At 53.2% G+C, this 23,925-nt stretch overlaps 1 protein-coding gene and 1 long non-coding RNA gene across 2 annotated transcripts in view; one reads left to right on the forward strand and one right to left on the reverse strand.

Moving 5' to 3' along the window:
• Positions 1-19,962, reverse strand: part of Cmklr1 (chemerin chemokine-like receptor 1) — a 38,231-nt gene extending 18,269 nt beyond the window's left edge. The window contains exon 1 of the mRNA XM_028860840.2: positions 19,639-19,962. The gene's annotated coding sequence lies outside the window, so the exon portion shown is untranslated. The remainder of the gene's footprint in view (positions 1-19,638) is intronic.
• On the forward strand, positions 19,949-21,822 carry LOC119086576. The gene is made up of 3 exons (XR_005089888.1): positions 19,949-20,064; positions 20,203-20,960; positions 21,115-21,822. It is a non-coding gene; the product is annotated as an uncharacterized LOC119086576 (long non-coding RNA).
• The last annotated feature ends 2,103 nt before the right edge of the window (positions 21,823-23,925 follow it).

Genomic DNA, 23,925 nt, shown 5'->3' on the forward strand with positions numbered 1-23,925 from the left:
CCCACTTCACAGTTGAAAAACTAAGATTCACACAGAACGAGCTTCCGTGAGTTGTCCAGCAATGGGTGAATGGGCAGAATGGGGGTTCCCACCCTGTGGTTGACTCCTCCCCCGATTTCCTGAAGCATTCCAGCCTTAGCCCTTTCAGGTGGGCTGTGTGACAGTGTGATAGATTGCTTCACCTCTCTGGGCCTCGGGCTCCTCCTCTCTATTGCTCATCTCAACAGGCCGTGGACAATGAGACAAGGACAGCCGTGTCCCAGCGCTGTCCAGCTTTGACAGCAAAGGGGTGTCACCCGTGGGGCCGCTGCCACATACTTCCTACCAGCTCCTTGGGAGCTCACTGCTTTAGGGGCCCCACCCGGTCCTCTCCAGCTGCCTGAGCAGTCTGGTCAAACACTCGCTTGGGGCCCTGGTTGGCTGCACAACAGTAGCCACTGTGTTCCAGGGATGCCTGGCTCCTGCTGGGCAGGCAGTGGGCTGGGTAGGACCCCAGGTGGTGGCAGTAAAGGACAATGCTCCATTTGGCACCTCTGCCAGGGAGGGGTCAGGAGACAGAGGTCCTCCTGGGGGCCAGAGTGAGCCTCACCCGGACAAGCTCAAGCCTCCAAAAGATGAAGACACTTCCAACGCAATGGCATTGACCTTGGGCCGGGCTCTGAGGACCTTCTGCACCTCTTGCTCCCTCCAGAAAACACCCACTTCACCAAGCACCTGTTGCGCACCAGGCTGGACTGGGGTGCTGGGCACAGCAGAGAACAGAAGAGAACGTGGCTACCCTTGGGAAGGGGTATGAGTGACAGACACCGGAGGTAACACACGACAGGACAAACACCTCAGAGGCACACTGCCTGGGCTTGAGTCCCAGTTCTGCTGTGTCACCTGGGCCAGCCCCACGCCTCTCAGAGCCTCAGTTTCTGCACCCGGAGACCAAGAGAGAGGGAATCTCCTGCCCTGTGGCGCGTCCGGCAGGAGGACGTTGCACTGACCCCTGGAAGCGTCGCACAGACGCTGCATATTTAAATAAGAATAATCATGCTCGAAGTGCTGTGAACAGACTGAGAGAGGAACCCAGGGTCTAACGCTGGCTCGGACACTGCCTCCTGGGAAGCCTCTCTGAGGAGCTGACGTTGGAGTGGAGACATGAGCTCCGGGATGGGGAGCCATGTGGTAGAAGAGCATTCTGGGAAGTGGGGATAGGAAGGGCTAAGGCCCGGAAACAGGAACGGGTCCAGCACCCATGAAGAAGCTGCAAGTGAGCACCTGGTTGCCACCCTGCTGGATGCTTTGGGGTGGGATGACCCAGTCTCTACCCTCAGAGACACATGGCACGGTCAGGGTCACAAGATGCTGTCCCAAGTCCAGACCTCCAGCCAACTGCCATCTCTGGCCTCTACTGTTGGGGTGGAGCTGGCTGCAGCCCTCACTTCTTCCCATTGTTCCTCAACTCAGGGGCACTAAGTAAGCTGCAATTTACGACGCCGTGTGCTCTGCATCTCCACCACGGTGGAAGGAAGACCGAGGGAGGGTAAGAGAGAAGAACCAAGTCCTGCCCACCCACCTCTGTCCCAAGCAGGTGTGGGGCTCCGTAGGAGTAAAAAAATGTCTACATGTTGGTTCTCCACGACTCCTGTCTGAACCCACTGGCCACCAGGTTTGTGAGTCCTGGCTTTGCACAAAGCAAGGAGCAGGAGTCTCTGGAGGTTGTTAATCACTCGCCAGGTGGATGGAGAAGATACTCCAGGGGAGGGTGTGGTGTACATGTCACAGAGGCCTGGGAATGTGGTCAGCGTGAGGGAGATGGCAGAGACTCACATTACAATGCCCCCCACAAGACCTCCCACTGTATCACGCGGGGCAGTAGGAAGCCATGGATACTCACAGATAGAGGGTGTCTATCTTTCTAAAAATGCATGCCTGGGTGGATGGTGGGGTCCGCACTAGAAGAAAGGAGGCTGGAGGGGAAACTGAGGCACCAAGCAGAAATGGCTCTGGCCCGAGCCCACAGAGCTGGGAAGGGCCAGCAGTGGGATTTGAATGAGGGCAGCCTGACTCTGAAGACCCTACAAAATCAGCGACAACAGTCCACTAGCCCTGCTCTGTGGCTCATCTGTTGGGTGCTGCCCTGTTCCCAGGCTGGCCTTGGTCTATCTGCCATCTCATTATGCCTCCAACACCTCAAGAACCTCCAGTGACCCTAGCTTACCCACCTCTTCATAGGGCTGTCTCCAAACAGGCTCCAAGCATCCCTCCAAGAGGGCTGCAGAAGCCTCTACAGCCCAATGGAACACGAGAGAAACCAGGGCTCTGACCTGCCCCAGGCACCCCAGCTCCAGTCTAGCTCATGAGAATTCCCTGGCCTTGGCCCAGGCAGTGACAAATGGGCTGTCACTGCTGCCAGGGTGGTGGAGTGTGAGGTCCCACCCTGTTCCCAGGCTCTGGGGAGGAGGGACAGGGGCAGTCTGCCACCCCCTCCCATCACCACTCCGTTACCTCTTCCAAGGGAAAGCCCAGACATTGACCTGGGAGGGCTCTGCCCGGGGAAATGGCCCCCTCACCCTGTCCTGACACCGTCAGAGAACAAAATGCTGGCTGTGGACCAGAGGGAATTCAAGACTCCCAAGAGTCATCGTCAAAGAGCGTTGGGGTGAAAGCCTGCCACCTTTATGCTGGAGAAGGGGGTCACCAGGCTCCTTGTCATGAGCTCTAGCCTCACTTGATGGCAGCAAACCTGACCCAGGGTTGGGGGTGCAGTTCAGCTGGCAGAGCGCTTGCCAACCATGTATGAATCCCCAGACCTCACCTCTAGCATCTCACAAGCCATGCATGGTCATCCAAGCCTTGCTAAAGAGAGATCATAGCCCCAAAAAGAGTAATAAAAACAAAACAACCACACACACACACACACACACACCACCTTATCTAGAGGCAACCTGGCCTTCAGTCGCCATGATTCTGCATCATAGAACCAACCCCCACATCTGCAGAGTGAGTCTGTTTAGGACCCCGTGCATCCTCACATACAGAGAGCATGGTATGACTTGTTCCTTCTCTTGCAAGGACTGCAGGGTCTCTCAGGACACCGGATTCAGTGTCCCTGCAGGTCACCCCATCTTTGGAATGGGTCAGTTTAACACACAGCCTTTGGCTGGTAGCTTGCAGAGAGGTGATCTGGGGGTCAGTTAGCAGTTTGAGTCCCAACCAGCAGAACTTGTAGTAAAGACTCCTGAGTCATTGAAAACTCTTCTCTGTTTACTATCTGAACTTGAATGGCCTGGTTCGGGTCCCTGGAGATACCCAGAACACACCCGTCACCTCCCCATCCTGGCACTGACCACTTCCTCCCTTTGACCTTAGCTAGCACTTCCTCGGCACCCTTCTTAACCCCCGCCCCACCCCCGGCCAGCTGGCCCACCCGGAGCCCTCCGGAGGCAGGGTGAGGGAGGGGTGCCCGGCAGGGTTGGGATGGCGGGCTCCCATGGGTCGGTTTGCTTGGGTGCTGGATCCGTTCGGAAGAGGGTGAGCGTTCAGAAGAGAAGTGTGTGTAGGAGGAACATAAATTAAAAGTAAGAGTGAAAGGAGGAAGAGGACCTGGAAGGAACGGACCATGAGCCAGGTCTGAGAAGGAAACAGACCAGACAGCAATACCGGAACTCACAAAGGCCTTGCCTCCACCTCCGAGGCTCCTGGCCAGGGAAGAGATGCCAGCTTCCAGGTCACATGGTCCCGGCCCTGAGCAGTCCAAACCACAGTGAGGCGGATTCCTGCCGTTAAGATGAGAACATTTTTTGCCCGGGCTGTGGGACGGGGCCCTTGGGGACCTAACCACACCCAGCCTGGGGTAATCTCAGGAGAGACCGACCATAATGAATTAGTGACAAGGTTCCAAACATCAGCTCAACAAAATCATTTCCCCTGGGTGTACCAGGGAAATGTTCAGTCCAGCGGGGATATGTGTGGCTGGCTTGAAACTTCTAGGATAGTCTCAAGAGTGTCAAGAACAGCATCCCTCTGCTTCTCGGTGCTGATGCCCTGATAATGTCAGCATCCACGGGTGGCACACTATTGACACCCTGCGCTGGTGGGGGACAGCCTGGGCCAACCCTGTGGTCTCTGCTCTCCTTGGTGATTAATATGGTTCACCATACGAACTTAACAAGGCTTGTGGCTTCCCTGCAAAGCACCTGCTTGCCATGGACAGTCCCAGCTTATACCTGTTATTCCTGCAGCCACACTGTGTACTTCATTCCCTCTCAGGCTTGGTCTCTCTAGCCTCATTTTCCAGTCAAGCTCTCATCCTGAGTCATTAACGTTCCAGCAATAATCCAAGAGGCAGGCACTGTGATCCACACCTGACAGACAGGGAAACCGAGACCCGGAGAGCTCCTCACCAAGGCAGCCACATGCTGGGCACCTGGAGAGGAGACACCCAGGCCCCTCGTGGTAGTTGACTCTGCACAGAGAGAGCTGCCTCCTCCTTGCCTCTGTGTTCTAGCGGTGAAGACCAGACTCTGGCTCACAGGCAGGCAGATGACCTCGCGGGCTCCTATGACCGCTCTGGCAGGTGCTGCCGAATCCCCCGCCCTTCAGATTCGGCTTTATTCCACCTGGGCCCACAAGCTGAAGGAGTTCAGTTAGCCCCCTGCTGTGAGGGGGCTGCCCAGTCTGGCTCCTCATCTGTCTCAATGGGGAGTCAGACTTCCACGAAGCAAGTCACAACCTCCACACCGCCCGCTGAGTCACGGACGGGCCCACTGCAACAAGAAAACACAGCCCTAAGGCGTCACAGTATGCAGGACAGATTGTTGCAGAGCCTCAGGTGTGCCCCGGCCTGGTGCCCGCACTGGCCACTGTCCTCAGGGCTGGCCTGCCCTTGGCTCCAGGGAAGTAGAGAACCAATCCTCCCTGCTTCAGACTCCTGCAGGGCGGGGGCCTGGTGGAACTGGAGACCACAGTCAGGAGCAGGCACCAAGGAGCGAAAAGAGGTGTGGAGCAAGGGGGTGGCCAGTGACGCCGCTATAGGAACAGAAAGACGAAGGGGGAAAGAAGTGGTGGAGAAAAATTAGGGGTAAGAGGCAAGACACCAAGACAAGAAAGACGAAGGCACAGAGAGGTACCAGAGGGAGAGGGATAAGGGGCAGGCTGCAAGATCAGAGAAGAGAGCCAGGACCCAGGCAGGAGTGGCCTGGGCTTTGGTCTGGGGGGATAGAGCCACCGGTCACAGGGTAGCCGCCCCTGTGCTGGGCAGAGGAGGAGCCCTTGGGAACTCATCTAGGGCTTTGGGTGATGTCACAGAAAAGCTGTGGTTTGTTTGTTATTCATTCACTTACGCAATGCTGGAGATGGACCCGGGGCCTTTTGCACATAAGGCCGGGGCTCTGCCCTGACCTGCAGCCTCTTTCAGAAGAGGGATTACTCAACGCAAGCTGTGCGGTGACAGAGTGGGGACAGTGTTTGGGAAAGTCCTGGCGGAGACAACGAGGGTTAAGACACACCAGGCCTTTCTGGACTGAGCTTCGGGGTCACCGACTTCTCTAGAAGCCTCCACCGCCCGCCCGTTGGAAGTGAGCACTGAGGAGGGTCAGGAGGACACATCGTTCTCCTGAAAGCACTTACCAAGGGCCCGGGTCTCAAGATTGCCGTGGGAAGGAGGCAGCAGATCTGTGCTGAGATGCCAGCTTGGCCCACAGGAGGCCACCAGACGCCCATCACAGCTACCAGGAGGATGGGGAACTAGACGAAGGAGTGATCCCTACATAAGCCCACAAGGACCCTTCCCCTGTGACACCAAAGAGAGCTGGGACCGAGTGGAGGTAATTCGAAATCCCAGGCTTGTCCCAGCAGGTAGCAGAGACCACGGGTCTGGGGGTTTGCTACACATACTCAAAGCGAAACATTTGCTACCGATGTTCCCTGAGAGGGTCTCCATTCACAACTCAAGCTCGACCTTACAACTCAACCCAATTAGAGATGCTCAAACCATGTAAAACTGTAAAGAGTTAGAACAAACGGTCCTACCCCTTCACAGCACCGTCCATCTCATCCCAGAGCACCCAGCTCCCGGACTAGGTTACTGGGTGTCATTCTGAAGCCTCAGAGTAATTACAAAGGTTTTTCCCAATTCTTCCTCCTCCACCACCACCACCACCACCCACACACTTTGTATAAAAGAGAAGATATGCGCACCTTCCTTACCCAATTGCAGATTTGGGAGATAGTAAAAACACAGCCCCTCCTTCTAGATAGCGGCATAGCAGTTCACTGTTAGGTTTACCGGCTTCTCGATAGCCAGTGCCTTGGGGATGGGCTCTTGGGGACGTGACCCTGGATGGGCAGTTGATCTAGCCTCTTAGTGTCACCATGTTGTAAGCAGTCTTGTCATGTGTGTTACAATGTTACAATTAAATCCTTAGCCCTCCACTCGGTCTAACCAGAGTTTGTTGGTTGCTTTAAGCTTTCTTTTATGTTACTCCCCCCCCCCCATTTTTTTTTCATTTTTGTTGATATATGGTGGCTGAGATGGAACTCAGGGCCCGGAGCCTGCTAGGTAAGCACTCTGCCACTGAGCTCTCCTCCCCGTCCCTGAGGAGCTTTTATAATGAGGAAACAGGGCTGGCCCTCCTTGGTAGAGCCATGCTGTTTTAAACCATGCGAAGAGCATTCTCCAGTGCCAAGTGGTCCTCACCCAGCCCGGCCACACCTACAGCACCAGTCACGGAAATATCTGCTCTCTCTCTGTTTGTGAGAGTTAGTCCACCCTGGCCCTCGGTCTCCACAGTTTTCCACTGCGTCTTGAGCTACCTCAGAGAGCAGGAGAGCTGCAGTGCACTGGTGGATGGACCCCTGGGCCCCAGGCAACCCTCTGGAGACAGCTGGGTGGTGGGGGTTCAGAGAGTACCATGGGGGCTAGAGAGGCAGCCTCTGCAGAGGGCAGGTGACCAGTGTCGTTCCTGAGCCTGGGGTGACCTGCTGTACCGAGGACTTCCTAGCAGCTGCCAACTTCAAGTTGCATTCCACTTTTATTTGGTTCTAAAATAAAAGAGCGATAACCCTGGGTGTGGGGTGGAGGGAGGAAGGAGCCACTTCCCATGCCCTCCAAGAAGAGTCCAGAGGAATCTTCCAGCCTGGCCCAGGAGCGGTCCCTGGCAGGCCACACTGCCAGGCTGCCTCTGGGCAGGAGTCTTGTTCTTTGGAACACTCACGGTTCTTCCATCAGGCCTCCCCACAGGCCCCGAGTGGCTGACAGAGAAACCTTTGTCCCTCTCTCTGCTCCCTTGTCCCCCTGCCAAGAGTCCTGGCTGTGACTTCTCTCTTGGTTCAGGTTTCCAAGGCCTCTCGGGTCTGGAGCCAGAAAGGAAAACCCTTGAAACACTGAGACCCTCACTGCTGGACCCTCACGCTCCTCCCCACCCCTCACTCCTCCTCAGCCTCCCCAAAGCCCTAATGACCCCGTCAGGAGAGAAAACTGAAGCCGGGAGGGCCAACCAAGCTGCCCAACTTCACACAGCTAAAAGATGGAGAAGGCAGGAACGGAGCCCCAAAACCAGACTCAGAGCACGGCGACACCAGATGGTATCAGGGCCGGTTCTGCCGCATGGCCCCTGGGAGAGCTTGGATTCTGTGTCAGTGTCCCCAACTGAAGCAGTGACAGCACATACTCCACAGGGTGGATGTTAGGACGTAAGAGGAGGAAAACAGACCTCAGAGCAATAGTGCACAGCCCGTGGCCAAGCCCCAGCAAGTCCACTAGTCTCTGAGCGATCGCACTGTGTGGTGTGCAACCCTGCACATGCGCGTGAGAAAGCCTGAGCAGGACCCCAAGTTTCTTCTTCTATCACCTTCCACTTTATTTCCTTGCGAGGAGGGTCTCTCACTAAATTAGAGGGTTACTGGTTTGTACAGGCAGGGCCAGCCAGTGTGCTCTCGGGACCCACCTGTCTCTGCCCTGCCCCCAGTGTTGGAGTTACAGGCACAGCAACCATGCCCAGCTTCCTACAGAGGTTCTGGGTATGTGAACTCAGATTGTCATGTTTGCAGAGGAAGCATTCTTACCCACCCAGCCACCTCCCAGACCTATCACTGTTACTGTTGAACAGGGTTATGGATCTCACTGTTCTCTGCCTTGACTGAGGGTGAACCCCTAAAATCTCCTCTCCTGCCACTCACCAGACCTCAGTAAGGAGTAATCAGCAACAGAAAATGCCCTAAGACATCCACTCACACACTGAGCTGGGTGAGTGAGATGCTAGCCTGGAGTACAAATTTAGGAGAGGGGGGTGCCCCCAAACTCAGGAGTGCCCCCAAACTCACTAATCAAACATAATGATTTCCTAGGATAGCTTTAAATTTAAAAGAAAAAAATTACAATGGAAAAGGGGTCCACTTTTAAATAAAAATTAGCTCATCCTGACCAGGACCTTGACTGAGACACCCCCTCAACACATAGAGGCCACCCAAATCCCATCTCAGTCTTTACCTCTGGGAACATCCAAGATGGGTGTCTTAGCCACGGTCCTCCGTCAAACTTCTAAGAATGTTCTTTTACTTATTTCTGTCCCTTATCAGGCTCCCGGCTCTTGAAGGAAGAATTCTTCGCTGTCCAGGAAACTGATCTCATCTGCCTTACCACAGATGTGAGGTGACAGATACAAACGGAACCTGCCAAAGTGACACCTTTGTGAGCCCTGTGGTTAAGGCTGCTTTGAACCCTGACTCAGGCCATTCACTCCCTGTGTGTCTTGAGCAAATCACCTAGCCTCTCTCTGTCCTTATTTCCGCAGGGGAGGCAAGAGGAAGAAGGCTTATTACCTGCTGGGGACTCCTTCAGACCACAGGGCAACTCTCCTTCAAGTTTCTCATCCATCATGTGACAGGAGGCCAGCCTGAGTCTCCACCCCCCGGCCCCCAGAGCTGGCCCAAAGACTTATGGAGGCCTCAAGGTATTTTCCTTTTTTTCTGAAAGGGGGTGTTATTTGTTCATTTTTGGAGGTAGACTTTTACCGTGGAGCTCAGGTGACCTCAAATAAACTCCCCATCCTCCTGCCTCAGCCTCCTAAGTGCTGGGATGACATGAATGTACCATATCATGTGCAGCCTAAAAGCCACACTGATGTTTAAAACACATGGACTTGTCCTGAAGAATGCAGAATTCTCAAGTTGTTCAATGCATGCCTGCACACACACACACACACACACACACACACACACACACACACACACCCTTAAAATAATGTTATATGTTTTCAAAATAAAACACCACATGCCCTCACAATAATTGTGGTTAAGGTTTGTTCTTCCCCGAGGGAGAGGGGAGGCTTCAGTGATGCCCCAGATCCTGTTCCCTGAGAGTCCCTCTACTGTCAGGCTTGCTGGCTCGCTCAGCCGCTCAGTGTCTACTGAGCACCAGGATGTGGTGGATACAGGGTGGGGCTGCTGGGCCTGTGTACTAGGCAGGAGACACACTCCCTCCCACAGTCTGGTAGTGGGGTCTCGCCACAGCCAGCTAAGGGGAGGGACCACCCAGACCCCTTCCTCTGAGGCAGACATGCACCTGAGGGGAGGAAGTGGGGCAGAGGGAGAGTAAAAAGGGATAGATAGCTGTGGAGTCGCCAAGATAGGCGATGCACACACTCCGTGCCTCTGCATCCTGCTCTGGAGAAGTAGCCCAGAACCCTAGCCTTAAGGAGTCCAAGATCGAGAGGGGTCCCCAGTTTGTTCACACCAGGGGAACAAGCAGGCCCTGCCCTCCCCAGGGGCAAGCCAGATGCCCATACAGGTGCTTCCAGAAGCATCTAGAGGGCCAGCCACCTGCTGCCTTACCAGGGCCCTCCAAACACCTAAGAACACAGAGCCACGGCCTCAGCTTCTAGAGAATTCTCCTTTTGAAAGGGGGTTCAGTTTGCCTACCGCATCCTGCCTACCCAAACCCATGTGGCTAAGGACCAGCCAGTAACAAAGATGCAAACAGCGAGGCCGAGCCAACGAGTAACCGAAGCAAAGACCTCGGGGGGCAGCAGCCTACTTCCCGAATGATGTGATTGGCCGAACCCCACCTGCCCAGTTCCAACCTCTTTGAATGGACTATAGAAAATAAAATTCATTCATTCGTTTTGTTTTGTTTTGTTTTTGTTTTTGTTTTTTTCTAGACAGGGTTTCTCAGTGTAACTTTGCGCCTTTCCTGGAACTCACTTTGGAGACCAGGCTGGCCTGGAACTCACAGAGATCCGCCTGACTCTGCCTCCCAAGTGCTGGGATTAAAGGTGTGCGCCACCACCGCCCGGCTCATTCATTATTTTTAAAAGATGTTTTTTTTTTTCTCCACAAATCTTGCCAAGCCATTGTCACAAATGTCTCTCCGATGGGGAAACAGAGGCTCCCGCAATGGATGCTGACGATCTCGTCCATCTTGTCACACACTCCAGGGCAGGGTAAAGTTCACACCTCCCATGCCAGCCCAGCTAACACCCTTCCCCTCCCAGCACCCACTGTCACTCCTGCTGAAGAAGAGAGGGTGCTGAGGAAGAACCACCGCGGCCCCCAGGCTCTGTCTGAGAGGCCAGTGGTGGCTGGCGGTGTAGACATGAGGATGGCTGGCTGTAGAGCAGGACCATGTGATGCTCCCCCCCCTTCTCATAAGTGTGCCTTAAAGACACTGTAGGAACAGTCCCAAGGTGTGGCCTTGGCAGAAGGAAGTGGGGTTGAGTAAAGATTGGGCCGTGAGGCAGCTGTCCCTTCAGACAATACTGGAAAGACTGACTCCCTTTTCTCCATGATCCCGGGAGTCCGGGGTTGTCATGAAAGATTCTGAATGGGCCCTCGTTCCCTCCAGAGCAGCTCCTGCTCTGGTTTGATCTCCTTCCCTTCCACAGGACCCTGCGATGCCAGCCAGGCCTGTGTGGCCACAGCATGTGTGGCAGAGCGTGTGTCTGTCAGGAGGGAATCACCGAACACGACAGGCAGACCAGGGCTCGTACCCTAACCTCCACTCTAACACCATCCCAGCACCTCCCGCCTCTGTGCCTGTGTCCCCACACATACATCCTGCAGCCCCACCCCCTACCCACCCCCAGTAGGAGTTGACCACCCAGTTTATGGCAGAACAGCCCAGGACATAAAGCCCCAGACTTCAAATTTTAAACTCAATTAGTTCTGGTTGTCTGGAATCTTCCATTTTCACAACTTGAAATTTAAGCACCGAGTTTGCAAAGGGTGGGTATGCTATGCTGGTAAAATGGAGCATGTCAGGCTACCCAGGAGACTGAGTGGGGCCCTCAAGGCCCTGCAGACTCCCCCTGCTCCCTGCCCACTTTACCACACGGCTTCCACTCTTCATCTGTGCTCTCTGCTCTGCTTCGAGTCTCCCATTCCTGCCAACTTTCCTTCGGGCAACTTGAGGCCGGCTCATGCTTTGAACCCAGCTCAAAGGCAGGCTTCCTGTCTGGGGACTTATTTCCTGCTGTTCCCATGAAAGCCAACTCCTCTTTGCTCCTACAGCCCTTGGCCACCAAGTGTCTCTGGCGGACATCAGCGTGAATGCAGTTAACAATTTGTTCTTGGTCAGAAAAGCACACACTTGCTTTGCCAAATGGGTGGATGGTGCATCCTCAGAGCCAATGGCCCAGACCTCTCAACATTTGGGTTGCCCTCAGGGTGGCCTGCAATGATAGACAGTCCTTCAAAGAGGTCCACATCCTGGTCCCCAGAATCGACACACCTGTTCTCATAGTAAAAAGTCAATTGACAATTGTGATTAATGGGGAAATTACAAGAATATGGGGGGGGGTGTTATGGAACAATCTTTTTGTAGACTGTGAAGATATGTCTTTGCCAAGTTGCCTTCTGATTGGTTTAATAAAAGAACTGACTGGCCAGTAGCTAGGCAGGAGGTATAGGTGAGACAACAAGACACAGAGGATACTGGGAGGAAGAAGGGTAAAGTCTCAGGAGTCTCCTGAGACACAGAAAGAAGAAGGTGAGTGTGCCATGTTGAAAGAAGATACGCTACGTGGCAGAGGGTAGATGAGTAATGAGGGTTAATTTAAAATGTAGGAGTTAGCTAGTAACAAGCCTGAGCTATTGGCCGAGCATTTACAATTAATAGTAAGTCTCTGAATGGTTATCTGGGAGCAGCTGACACAGAGAAACTCCACCTACAGGGTGGGGGTGTGATCCCAAAGCTGATCCACTTGCTACCAGCTGGTTAGTTTAACTGTTAACTTGACACGACCTCGACTCACTTGGGAAGAAAGTTTGGGGTGTTTTGTTTGTTTTAAAATTTTAATTACATGTGGATGTACAGCACCTCCCAAGGCCAGAGGGGCTGGAGTTACAGGTGGTTGAGAGCCATCCGATGTGAGGGCTGGGAATCATATGAGGTCCTCTGAGAAAGTGGAATGCGCTCTGAACTGCTGAGCCATCTCTTCAGCCCTGAGAAGAGAATCTTCATGAGGAATTACCTAAGCCAGGCTGGCCTGTGAGTGCCTCTGTGGGCCATTGTCCTGATAGTTAATTGACCCCTGGTGGTTAATTAATCCAGCCCATTGTGAGAGCATGCAGAAAGCAAGGACTGCTTTACTCTTTGCTCCTGACTACGGCTGTGATGTGACCAGCTGCTTGAGTTCCTGCCTTGACTTCCCCTCAACGATGGAACTGTGACCTGGAATTGGGAGCTGAATAAACCATTTCTTCTCCTACATTGCTTTTGGTCAGGGTGTCTGTCGCAGTAATGGAAAGGAAACAGGACTCATCCCTCTCTCACAAAGGGCCTCAGACTCCGTAGACTGTTCAGACAAGTTCATGCAACAGGGATGAGCATCCGTCTTTCACCGCGACCCTGGGCCGCTCACTGAGCATGGACTACAGGCCAAAGAGCAGGGTAACCTAAGCAACTCTGACAGGAAGAGACGGAGCCAGCATACAGGCCCGCAGCTTCAGGGCCTGCTCCCACCAGTGCTCAGCAGCCTCTCCCCCATGCACTCACTACCCCCTGTCATCCTTGAGCCCCAGGGGAATGCTGGGTGTGTCCGCCGTTCTCTGCATCCACCTCCCTGACCACCCTCCACCTTGCACAAGAACTGTCCCGTCACCAGCCCGGGCTGAGATCTCAGAACCTGTACCCCGAGAAAGCAGAAGTGATCCTGAGCCCTGCTGACTCAGCTATGGGTACTTCCAGCATTTCCACAGCATGAGCACAGAGGACACCCAGGCACCCCCACCAGAGCCCAGACACAGGGCCCAGACTGGAGCCAAAGGCTGCTCAGATCATTTCTGCCCAAGAGCATTTCAAAGCCCATGCTTCCTCAGAGTGGCGCATTTGTGCTCTGCCCTCGGTGCGTATTAGGTCCCACAGCTGGGATGAGGAGGCCAAGGGGTAAGGCTGGGAGCTGACTTCTGGAGCAGGTGACTCTGGGGTCACTGGCCACTGCCAACTGCTGACTTCTTTCTTTGACAGCACCGTATAAACCCATGGCATCTCAGTCCCATCGAGCAGCACCACCCTTTCCCAGGCTCACTTGTGACCCTTGCTGCAAAAATGCTGAGACCCCAAGAGAAATAAATCGTCTGGTGTCCCACTATTGCCCGAAACCAGAAACAACACAGGGCCTGGAGTCCACAAGGAGCACCAAGTGGCTCTCACCAACAGGCCCTTTCCCTGCATCCCAGGGATGGCTTAGTGCCTCCCTCTTAGAACTGTGGGAAACAAGAACCCAAATCCTAACCCCATCAGGAGCCCCTGGAATGTCACCCAGCCAATCAGCACCACACTTCAATGGGAGCAATGGAACTACCTCCAGGGGGTTCCTAGGAGGAAGACTTCCTTTGTTCACTTCAATGGGAACAATGTAACTACCTTTGCTCACTTCAATGGCAACAATGTAACTACCTTTGCTCACTTCAATGGGAACAATGTAACAACTACCTTTGCTCACTTCAATGGGAACAATGTAACTGCCTTTGCTCACTTCAATGGGAACAATGTAACTACCTCACACAGGTTCCTAGAAGGAAGAGTCTTGCTTTGCTCCATCTGACACAGAGTTGGTACTAATAAACGTTTGTTGAGTGAATGAACAAAAGTCTGTTTCAAGTTGCCCCCCTCCAGGGACTGAAGGACAGGAACTCACACCTGACTCACTCTGGCTTCTCACTCTGCCAGGGTTTCCTCACTTCACCCACAGCAGCACCATGAGCCCAGGCCAGTTACAGCCTCAGCCACGACACTTCCATGCACTGTCCCTTCTCTGCATGGCCAGCATCTGGGATTTGCCATCCTGGGCACTTGGACAATGATCCTGAACTAACACTTCTTTATGCCGAGCCCCAAGGAAGTCCAGCCAAGGAAATTCCCACCCTAACCACACTCACACCCGTACAGGCATGTATGCGCTATGAATGCTCCAACATGCAATGGGATCCTCAGGCACGAGCAAGGCTTTCTGAGTTCCAACTGCAGTTCCTATAAACTGTGTGACCTTGAGTGAGACCCTTCCCCTCTCTGAACTTCTCTTCCCCATCTACAAGGTGTCGTCTGAACCCGAGGCCTTTTGTCACAGGGTGTGGGAGGAGACGATGAGAGCATGAGTGTGAAAATGGTGCACTCTTAAACGCAGTACAGAGTAAGTTTGTGTTCCAAAGGGGAGCCAGAATGGCCATTGCCTACATCCCAGAGGGATCCGAGTTTAGAAGTTGAGAACCTGGGAGTTGCCGTGAGCATAGTGGCCTGACATCCCTGTGAGAACAAATAAAGATGGGAAGAGAGCCGAGGGGACCACCATATTCATGTCAAGGACAGTTAGCTGTCCATAAAGGCCCCTTCTCCTGACCCAGACATAGCTGTGGCTAGGCAAGAAAGGACCTTATCAAAATGCCAAATCCCAGCATCCTTTGTAACACACCAGACTACAAATCCCAGCATCCTTTGCAACGCACCTGGCTGGAAGCAATGTGCCAGAAGCAATGCACAGTGCCTCCCAGCCAAGACCATCAGACACCTTCATGCTTTCCCATCTTCCACTGGGCCCAGAGGGGACAGTGGAGCTGCAAGCTGGGTCACTGGCTCACTAGGGTAGGGGGCCCTCCACTCAGAAATACCTTCTTGAAGCCAGGCATTGTGCAGTTAGTTCACCTGCCATCTCAGGCACTCGGGTGGCTGAGGCAGGAGAATTACTTGAGCCCAGGAGTTTAGAGATGGCCTGGGATATATGATAAGACGTATGAGGAAAAAAAAAAAAAAAGGTCTGAGAGAGAGAGAACCAGAAGATAAAAAGAAGTGCCTGCTTGTGTTGTCTCCTTTTTAGGTTTGGGACAGTAAGTGTGCTTGGGTCTATTTGTTCCTGAAGCTCACACAAACTCATACAGCGTGTGTCTCCTCCTGCAGGGGAAACAGTGATAACTGGGCAATGGGAACGCCTCTCCTGTGACCACACCAGTCCAGCAAACATCTGCAGCACGTGATCCCTGGGAGTAGGTCTCTTGATCCCTGGGAGTAGGTCTGCCGCTTGCAGACCACCCTGCAGAGCCGTGGGGCCTCTCTGGTGGGCCGTCCTTCTGTCTGAGGGAGGAATGGTGTTGTTATTGGTTTTCAGGTTGCATCTTTCTGTCTGCTTGTTAAAGGGACTCTCTACAGCTTAGAGTAACTGTGAAGCTCCCACCCGGGGGGAACCGGTGTGATCAGACATGCTGTGTCCCATAAGACAGAGTTTCACTTCTCCACGCAGCCTCCTGGCCTCAGCTGCTGACACAGACCATGTGGCTTCACAGAGGTCTGTGGACATTTGCTTAGGAAGGAAAAGGAAACTCAAATGCACAGCAAAGCATCAGAAACCTGGGCAGAGGACGAAAACAGAAAAACACGCGAGTGCTCCAGTCAGCCATTCTGAAGTATGAAGAGCATCAAAGCCTCTGAGGCGTCCGTTTGGCACACAGATGCCCTAGGCTCCTCCTCAGAGAGCCTGATTCATAGACACTGACGCTCTAAGAAATAACCATGAGGGCTGAGGAGGTGGCTAAGAGGGAGAGAAAGCTTGTTCTGCAAGCTTAGGGACCCGAGTTCAAATCCCAGGAACCCACATGAAAAGCTGGGCATGACTGTGTGTGCCTGCAACCCCAGTACTGGGGGATGAAGACATGTATTCTGGGAGCTTGACGGCCAGCCTGTCTAGCCAAAACAGTGAGCTGCCAGTTCAATCAGAAACCCTGTCTCACAGCGATACAGTGGACAGTGGTAGAGGAGGGGATCCAGCATCCTGCTCTGGTCTCTCTCTCTCTCTCTCTCTCTCTCTCTCTCTCTCTCTCTTCTCTCTCTCTCTCTCTCTCTCTTTCACACACACACACAGAAAGAGAGAGACAGAGAGAGAGAGAGAGAGAGAGAGGAGAGAGGAGGAGGAGGAGGAGGAGGAGGAGGAGGAGGAAGAAGAAGAAGAAGAAGAAGAAGAAGAAGAAGAAGAAGAAGAAGAAAAGAAGTCTCCACCATTATTCCAGTCCAAGCTCAGGACCCACCCAGAACCTTGTAGTTGGTCACCATGGTCACAATGGCACTGGAGTCTGAGACTCAGGGAGGAGGACCTAGATCTTGTTTGCCTTCACACTAATGTGACCTGGGCATTAATAATCTGTGAGGAAACCCATGTTAGAGTCTCGGGAGATGGCTCAGCAGGCAAAGCACTTGCCAAGTCAGCATAAGGACCTGAGTTTGAACCCCAGCAGCACCCACGTGAAAGCCAGACGTGGCAGGTGTGCACTTGTAATCCCAGTGCTGGAGAGGCGGGGACAGGAGGGTCCCGGGGCTCAGTGGCCACTGGTCCAGTCTACTCACCACGCTCCAGCTTGCAATAAGAGTAAGGTGGATGATTCCTAGAGAATGACACATGAGGTCAGTCCCTGGCTTCCACATACATGCGCACGCGCGCGCACACACACACACACACACACACACACACACCATATTGGCCTCTATGTGGCCCAGACGGATGGATGGATGACACAGGCAGAGGCTGAGTACCATGTACATATGAAGCCGCATTCAGAGCCTAGAGGATCACTGTCTGCTAAACATTTCAGGTATTATTTCACCTCTGTGAAAATCCTACAGGGTAGCTCCTATTCAGAAGCCCATTTTACAGATGTGGAAGCATAAACCCACCTCTGTGGTTATGGAATCTATGGCAGTCTATCCTTGGAATCCCTGGACCTCAGATTTCTAATCGGCAAACTAGGGGTATTACTGGAACCCTCATCACGTGGCCATGGTAGAGTCCAGAAAACCATCTCAAGACGTCATTCATACTCAAACATCTAAGAGACAGGACGACAGTTATTCTCCCAGCCCATTCTGCAGAGGGTAAAACTGTGGCCCAGCTTCTCCGTGGACCCAGCGGACACTATCTTGCACATAAGCTCTTATGCAGGGGATGGAGGACCCAGGGGATATAACACTGAGCTGTGGCCTAGGGAGTCCCAGGTTGCTAGGAGACAGACAAAATGATTGATAGTTACAAGACAGTATGGGAGGAGTTGTGAAGGGGTGGGGTGCAGAGGCTTCTCCACCAGAAGGGTTGAGCTAGAAAGGGGCCAGTGTGGGGTTCATCTACTCCTCAAAGAGCTGGGGGAGTCTAGAGTCACCACCCCTGGCTCTCGGAGATAACGCCTCGACCTTCCACATGATTGACACTTCAGAAGAGAATGCTGAGTCAGCCTCTTCCACAGCCTGACTGAACCCTGCAGGCCACAGCAGCGAGGCACAGAGATGATCACGCCTTTCTCTTGACAGAAGCAAGAACCGCAGATCCCCTTGGAAAGGGGAAGGAGGGGGAGGCAAAGGGGAATCGGGCCTTTCTTAAGACACAGAGCAAACACAAGAGCTCCTCCGCCACTTCCTCACTGTGTGGCCTCAGACCCAAGACCTGCCCTTTCTCAGCCACATGCACAGGACATCAAACTCTCAAGTAACACTCCTGCATCTGCACCAGGGCTCCCTTGCTCTAAACACCTAGTTTGGAAGCAGAAGGATGTGATGTTTTCAAGGCAGAGCTTGGTCCAAGGGCTCCTGTCTTCCATACGCAAAGAACTTTTAGCTATCAATAGGAAAACATGACATGGGGGCGGGAAGGGGAACAGATTTACACAAGAGAGTCTGAGAGATAACAAGTGAGTCACAGACCCACTCTAGAAAACCAGAGGCTGGGGGATGGCTCCGTGGGTGAGAGACAGCCTCCTCTGTCAGCATGAGAACTTTGAGTTCAAATACCCAGAACCCACATAAATAGTTAGACATGGTGATACATATGTGTAATCCCAGTGCTGAGGAGGCAGAGGCAGGAGGATCCACAGGGCTCCCTGGCCAGTCAGTCTAGCCTAATCAGTGAGCCCAGGATTCCAACGAGAGACCCTGCATCAAAAAATAAAGAGGCGGAAGTGGAAGTGTCTCAGGGAGGGGCAGATAGCCATGGGGGGGTGGTCTTCATGGTACGGCACCCCTGTGTCATGCCACAGGGAGTGTCGGCGGGCAGAAACTGCCACAGCAGACAGCTCACATGTCTTAAAGTGAGTAGTGAGGGGCTCAGCAGTTGTAAGTACCAGCTGTTCTTCCAGAAAACCCAAGTTCAATTCCCCACACCCACATGGCAGCTCACAACCATCTGTGACCCCAGCTCCAGGGGAAGTTGACGGCCCTCGTCTCCCCAGGCACCTGCATCCTATGCACAAGCCCACATAGAGACTGACACACGTATACATAACTAAAAATAAAATAAACCTTTTTTTTTTTTTGACGGTGTCTCACTATGTAGCCCTGGCTATCCTGAAACTCGCTCTGTAGACCAGGCTGGCCTTGAACTCACAGAGATCGGCCTGCCTCTGCCTCCTGAGTGCTGGGTCATCCAGTGTAAACCTATTATTTTTAAAGTAGCTAGTGAAGGCATAGGGAGATGGCTGCTTGGGTAAGAGCATTTGCTGTGTGAGTATGAGACCTGAGTTCGAATCCCCACCACCGGTGTAAGAAGCTGGGAATGGCCACAGGTGCCTGTGACCCCAGCACTGGGGGACAGAGACAAGTAGATGCCTGGAGCTCCCTGGTTGCCAGGCTACCTAAAATGGGTCAGTTTCTGGGTCTATAAGGGACCTTGCCTCAAGGATCCCACATTCTACTCCCTCTGTATGCACATCTGGACAATGAGCACACACACACACACACACACACACACACACACACACACACACACACACGAGGCCTCTCCACCTATGGAAATACATCCACAGGGCCAATACACAAAGCACAACTATTCCATAAAGCGTCCACGGCAGAGCCGCTTGCTCGCAATAATAAAAACAAAATCAGAAGTAGACCCGACAGCAGTTACATCTGTCCCAGGGCAACCTTTGCCGGCAGCCACCAAACCGTCCGTGCTGGAGAGAACCCGGAGACCCTGAAGTAGATAGCCTGTGGCACAAGTTGGCTTCAAGCTGGTTTCGGGGAAGAATGGACCTGCGACTGCCACGCTGCTTTTCACAAGCACCAGCGTCGCTCTTCAGGTCTGATACAACCCTAGAAACTTGGATACACACCACCTTAGGAGAAGAGCCCGGGTCCCCGCCGGTGCGCCCCTTCCCGGCCCCTGCAGGACTCCAAGCCAAGCGCAGTACCTTCTCCCGGGTCTCCCCCTCGGGGTCCTGTGGCTTCAGGCCGCTCGCGCCCTGGCTTCTTTCTCGGGGTCACACAGCTGTGCTGGTAGGGGCTGTTTGCTTGGAAGCATTTCATCCATTCATGCAAGATTTCCTCTGAGCCCCGCGGAGCACAGCACCCCCAGCAACATCCTGACAGCCTCACTCTGCCCAGAGTTCTGTGTGGGACAGGGACAGAACTCAGACAGAGAAACAGCTGGAGCTGGGAGAGGAGGGAGGAGCAGGAAACCGCGTGCGGAGGGCGGGGGCGCCAGCTGTGTGGAGTGGGGGCGCTAGAGGAGGCTGCGCTCCCTCCCGGGTGGTAGCAGCCTCCTAGGGATGACCCGCCCCTTGGCCAGGAGCACAGTTGGAGCCGCAAATGGAACCTTGAAACCAGGCTGCTGAGGGGTAAGTGCTGACCAACCTGAAGACCTGCAGCTGGTTATCTCTGCCCCCTCTAGGGGTTGTCTCAAACTCCACGCCCGCCCGCCCTCGCGTCTGCTGTTCCTTATCACTGAATGCTATTCCTGCCCCTCTTGTGTCCAGATGACTTCCAGCTCCTTCTTCGTGGCTGATTCCTCACCCAAGGAAGCCTCCCCAGGCTAGAAGGAGACTGTTCCCACATCACAGCAGGCTCTGACCGGTACCATGCCATCCCGCCTGCTGGGTGTCTCTTGTTTAGACGGGAACTCCCGGAGCAGCTTTCTTTGCTAGTCTGTCCCCAGCACCTCACATAGTGCCTAATTTGTTGGCTACATCATCACCAACAGCAGCTGAATTATTGAAGTAGCCAAGGACCAGGCAGGGTACTAGGCACTCCATGCATAATCTCCACAGTGCTAGGCACTCTGTACTTAGTCCTCCTCACAGCAGACGGGTATTTGTATTATCTTTGTTTATTGGTAAGGAAATTGGGGCACAGAAAGGTCGAGTCTCTTGCCCGACGCCACCCAGCTGGTGGATGGCAGAGCTGGAGTCCAACCAAGGCTGGACCCCAGTCCTTGGTCTCCAGATGACATAGCAGTCCCTGGGGGGTGTGGGGTGTGGTGTGTGTGTGTGTGTGTGTGTGTGTGTGACGCATATTCAGTGCTTCCACTGAGAATGTGGTGGCTAGAAGAACAGCTCGCCCGTGGTGACAGATGAGGATGCTAAGGCCATCGGCAGGAAGTTGTGCCGAGGCTGCCAGCGTGCGGCGGACAGCTGAGACAGAGCTGAAGTTTGTCGGGGTCTGAAGCCATGCTGCCTAAAACTACAGAGAGAGGAGGAGAGAGGAGAGGAAGGAAAGGGGAAGAGAACAGGGAAAGGTAATGGAGAGGAGAAGGGGAGGAGAGAGAACGATGGAGGGAGGGAGGGGAGGAGGGGAGGGGCGGGGAAGACAAAGGCGGGCGGGGAACCCAGCCTCACAGTCTTGGACAACTGGACGTATCTCTCGTCGTCGTCACCTGTCTGTCTTCACAGCTACAGCGGGACACTCAAAAGCAGGAGAAGTTCATGTGGCTCTGGGTTCTGGAGGCGGGAAGAGGACCGGAAGCTGATGTCTGGTGGGCTTCCTGCTGCCCGTGGTGGGAACAGGAGGTGAGGCCACAGGAGCCGAGAGGGGGCTGAGCTCGGCCTGTCAGCAGTGACATCGGCTGCGTTAGTCTGCAGGAACACTCCAGGCAGAATTATCCCCTAAAGGCCCCACCCTTCCTCACTCTAACGGTGGGACCCAGCGCCTCCACAACTCCACAGCGGGGACACGTGCAAACCTCGGCACAGCCTGACACCTCAGAACACCACCTGCCATTCCCAACTGCCAGGCGAGTGACATGCGAGTATCGAAGGCAGCAGTTCTAACCTTCCCGTTTCACAGATAACTTCCTGAACCAGAGTGGTCAAGTTATTTCCCCAAGGTCACACAGTACAGGACCAGCCGGTCTGACGGCACACCTCTCTCCTCCCCTCTGCTAGGTCTCAGTCCAAACCCTTCCTTTACAGAGAGTAACTGGACCCAGAGACGGCAAAGGACTGGCCATTCTCATTCAAACAGCACACCCCACTCCCTGGTCCCACAGGCTTGTAGCCATACCTTTATGCAAAGCACATTCATTCCAACCTCAAAAGTCCCCATAGTCTTTCAGTCTTTTTGTTGTTGTTGTTTTGTTTGTTTTTGTTTTGTTTTGTTTTTCGAGACAGGGTTTCTCTGTGTAGCTTTGGTGCCTGTCCTGGATGTCCCTCTGTAGCCCAGGCTGGCCTCGAACTCACAGAAATCCGCCTGGCTCTGCCTCCCGAGTGCTGGGATTAAAGGTGTGCACTACCACCGCCCTGCCTTTCCGTCTTAATATTGTGTAAAAGTCCAGCACTCAGGAGGCAAAGCCAGACAGATCTCTGTGAGTTCGAGCCCAGCCTGGTCTACAGAGTGAGATCCAGGACAGCCAGGGCTACACCGAGAAACCCTGTCTCAAAAAAAAAAAAAAAAAAAAAAAAAAGTCCAAAGTGTCTTCTGAGACTCAAGGCAATCTCTTAACTATAACCTCCTGTAAATTCAAAGAGCAGACCACATACTTCCAATGTATACAATTGTATACAATGGCACAGAAGATGATACGTCTATTCCAAAAGAGAGGAAAGAGGGCACAGTGAGGAAATACTGAACCAAAGCGAGACCGAGACCCAAACCCTAAATGTCAAAGATCTTAGATGGCTCCACTCTTCATGCTTTGTTGACTACAACCCACTTCTTTCTCTTCTGCTGGCCTGACTCCCTGTTAGCAGCTCTCCTCAGCAGGTGTTCCACGGCTCTGGCATCTCCAGCATCTTGGGGGTCTCCAAGGCTTCACCTTCACAGCTTCAAACAATGGTCCCTCTGAGCCTCCACGCAGGAACAGCCCTGACACACGCCCTTTACCCAAGGCCTTCTCTACGCCTATATTCTCAGATCTCTACAGTCAGAACCGTGTGCCTGACGCTGCCCGTTCTGAGGCATGCTTGGGGTGGAGCCTGGACCCCTCCTGGAATTACATTTCATAAACTTTGATTTGTTGATACTTTCCTTTATTGAATCCATGTTCCTTTGCTTTAGGAGCCTAAGATTCCTTAGGAATTACTGGTTTACACGTTGGAAGCTTGGCTGGGCGGGGTCTTACCCTGAGGTCACCTCTCCCTTTATACCGTTTAGCACCGGCCTGTCTTTAAACCTTGAGCAGGGGACGTGGCTCCAATATTACACTTCCACTGTTTTGTTTTTTCTCATCAAACTGCACATTTTGTATTTGTTTCTGCCCTGCTTGCTCCTTTTCATTGTATGTAGCTCTGCCTAAGAGTGACCCCTAATAACCACATAACACAGTCAGAACACTAGGCTGTCTTAAAAACCTCCTCTGCCAAAAAAATTGCTCCAGAACTCTTCAGTTTAGCCTCAGACAGATTCTTAGGATAAGAAAAAAAAAAAAAAAAAAAAAAAAAAAAAAAAAAAAAACAGTCACGTGTTCATTGCCAAAATATCACAAGGATGACCTCTAACCCAGTGGCTGATGTTGCTTCCCTCTGAAACCTCTGGAGCTGTGAGCTTCCACATTGCTCTCAACGCTGTGATCGTCCGTGTTCTGACAGGATGATCTGCTGAGCTCGGTTGCCAGCTCCCAAATGCTTTCTGAGTCCAAAGTCTCAGTTGATGTCCACGTTCTTCCGTGAACGCACATCGTAGGGCAATAATTCATCCCCTGGTATCGCCTTGTGTCTCAGCTACTTTTCTATTGTCGTGAAGAGGCACCGTGACCAAGGCAAGTTACAAAAGAAAGCATTTAATGTGGGACTCACGGTTCCAAAGGGTCAGAGGCCATGACCATCAGGGTGGGGAACATGGCGGCAGGCTCTGGCGAGGTGCTGAGCAGTAGCTGAGAGCTCGCATTTTGGGACAATAACCATGAGGCAGAGAGGGAGGGGGGACTGACCAGGAATGGTGTAGATTTTTGACCCTCAAAGCCCATCCCCAATGACACCTCCTCCAGCAAGGCCACACCTCTTAATCCTTTCCAAACAGTTCCACCAACTGGGGACCCAGCGTTCAAACGCGTGTGAGTCTAGGGGGACATTCTCATTAAAATCACCATGGATGTTTTGGGGGTTTGGTTTTGCTCTCATTTTAAGTGGGATTTTAGAGTCTAAGGCCTGTTAGATGGGAAAAGCCAGCAACCCGCTGGGCAGAGACAGGGCCTGGACACAGTCTGGGAGTGGAACTTGGGACCTAGGGCAGAGTCTGGAATGATCTGGGTGTGGCCTCAGGTGCTT

The sequence above is a fragment of the Peromyscus leucopus genome, chromosome 23, assembly GCF_004664715.2.
Source record: "Peromyscus leucopus breed LL Stock chromosome 23, UCI_PerLeu_2.1, whole genome shotgun sequence".
NCBI classification, from domain to species: domain Eukaryota; kingdom Metazoa; phylum Chordata; class Mammalia; order Rodentia; family Cricetidae; genus Peromyscus; species Peromyscus leucopus.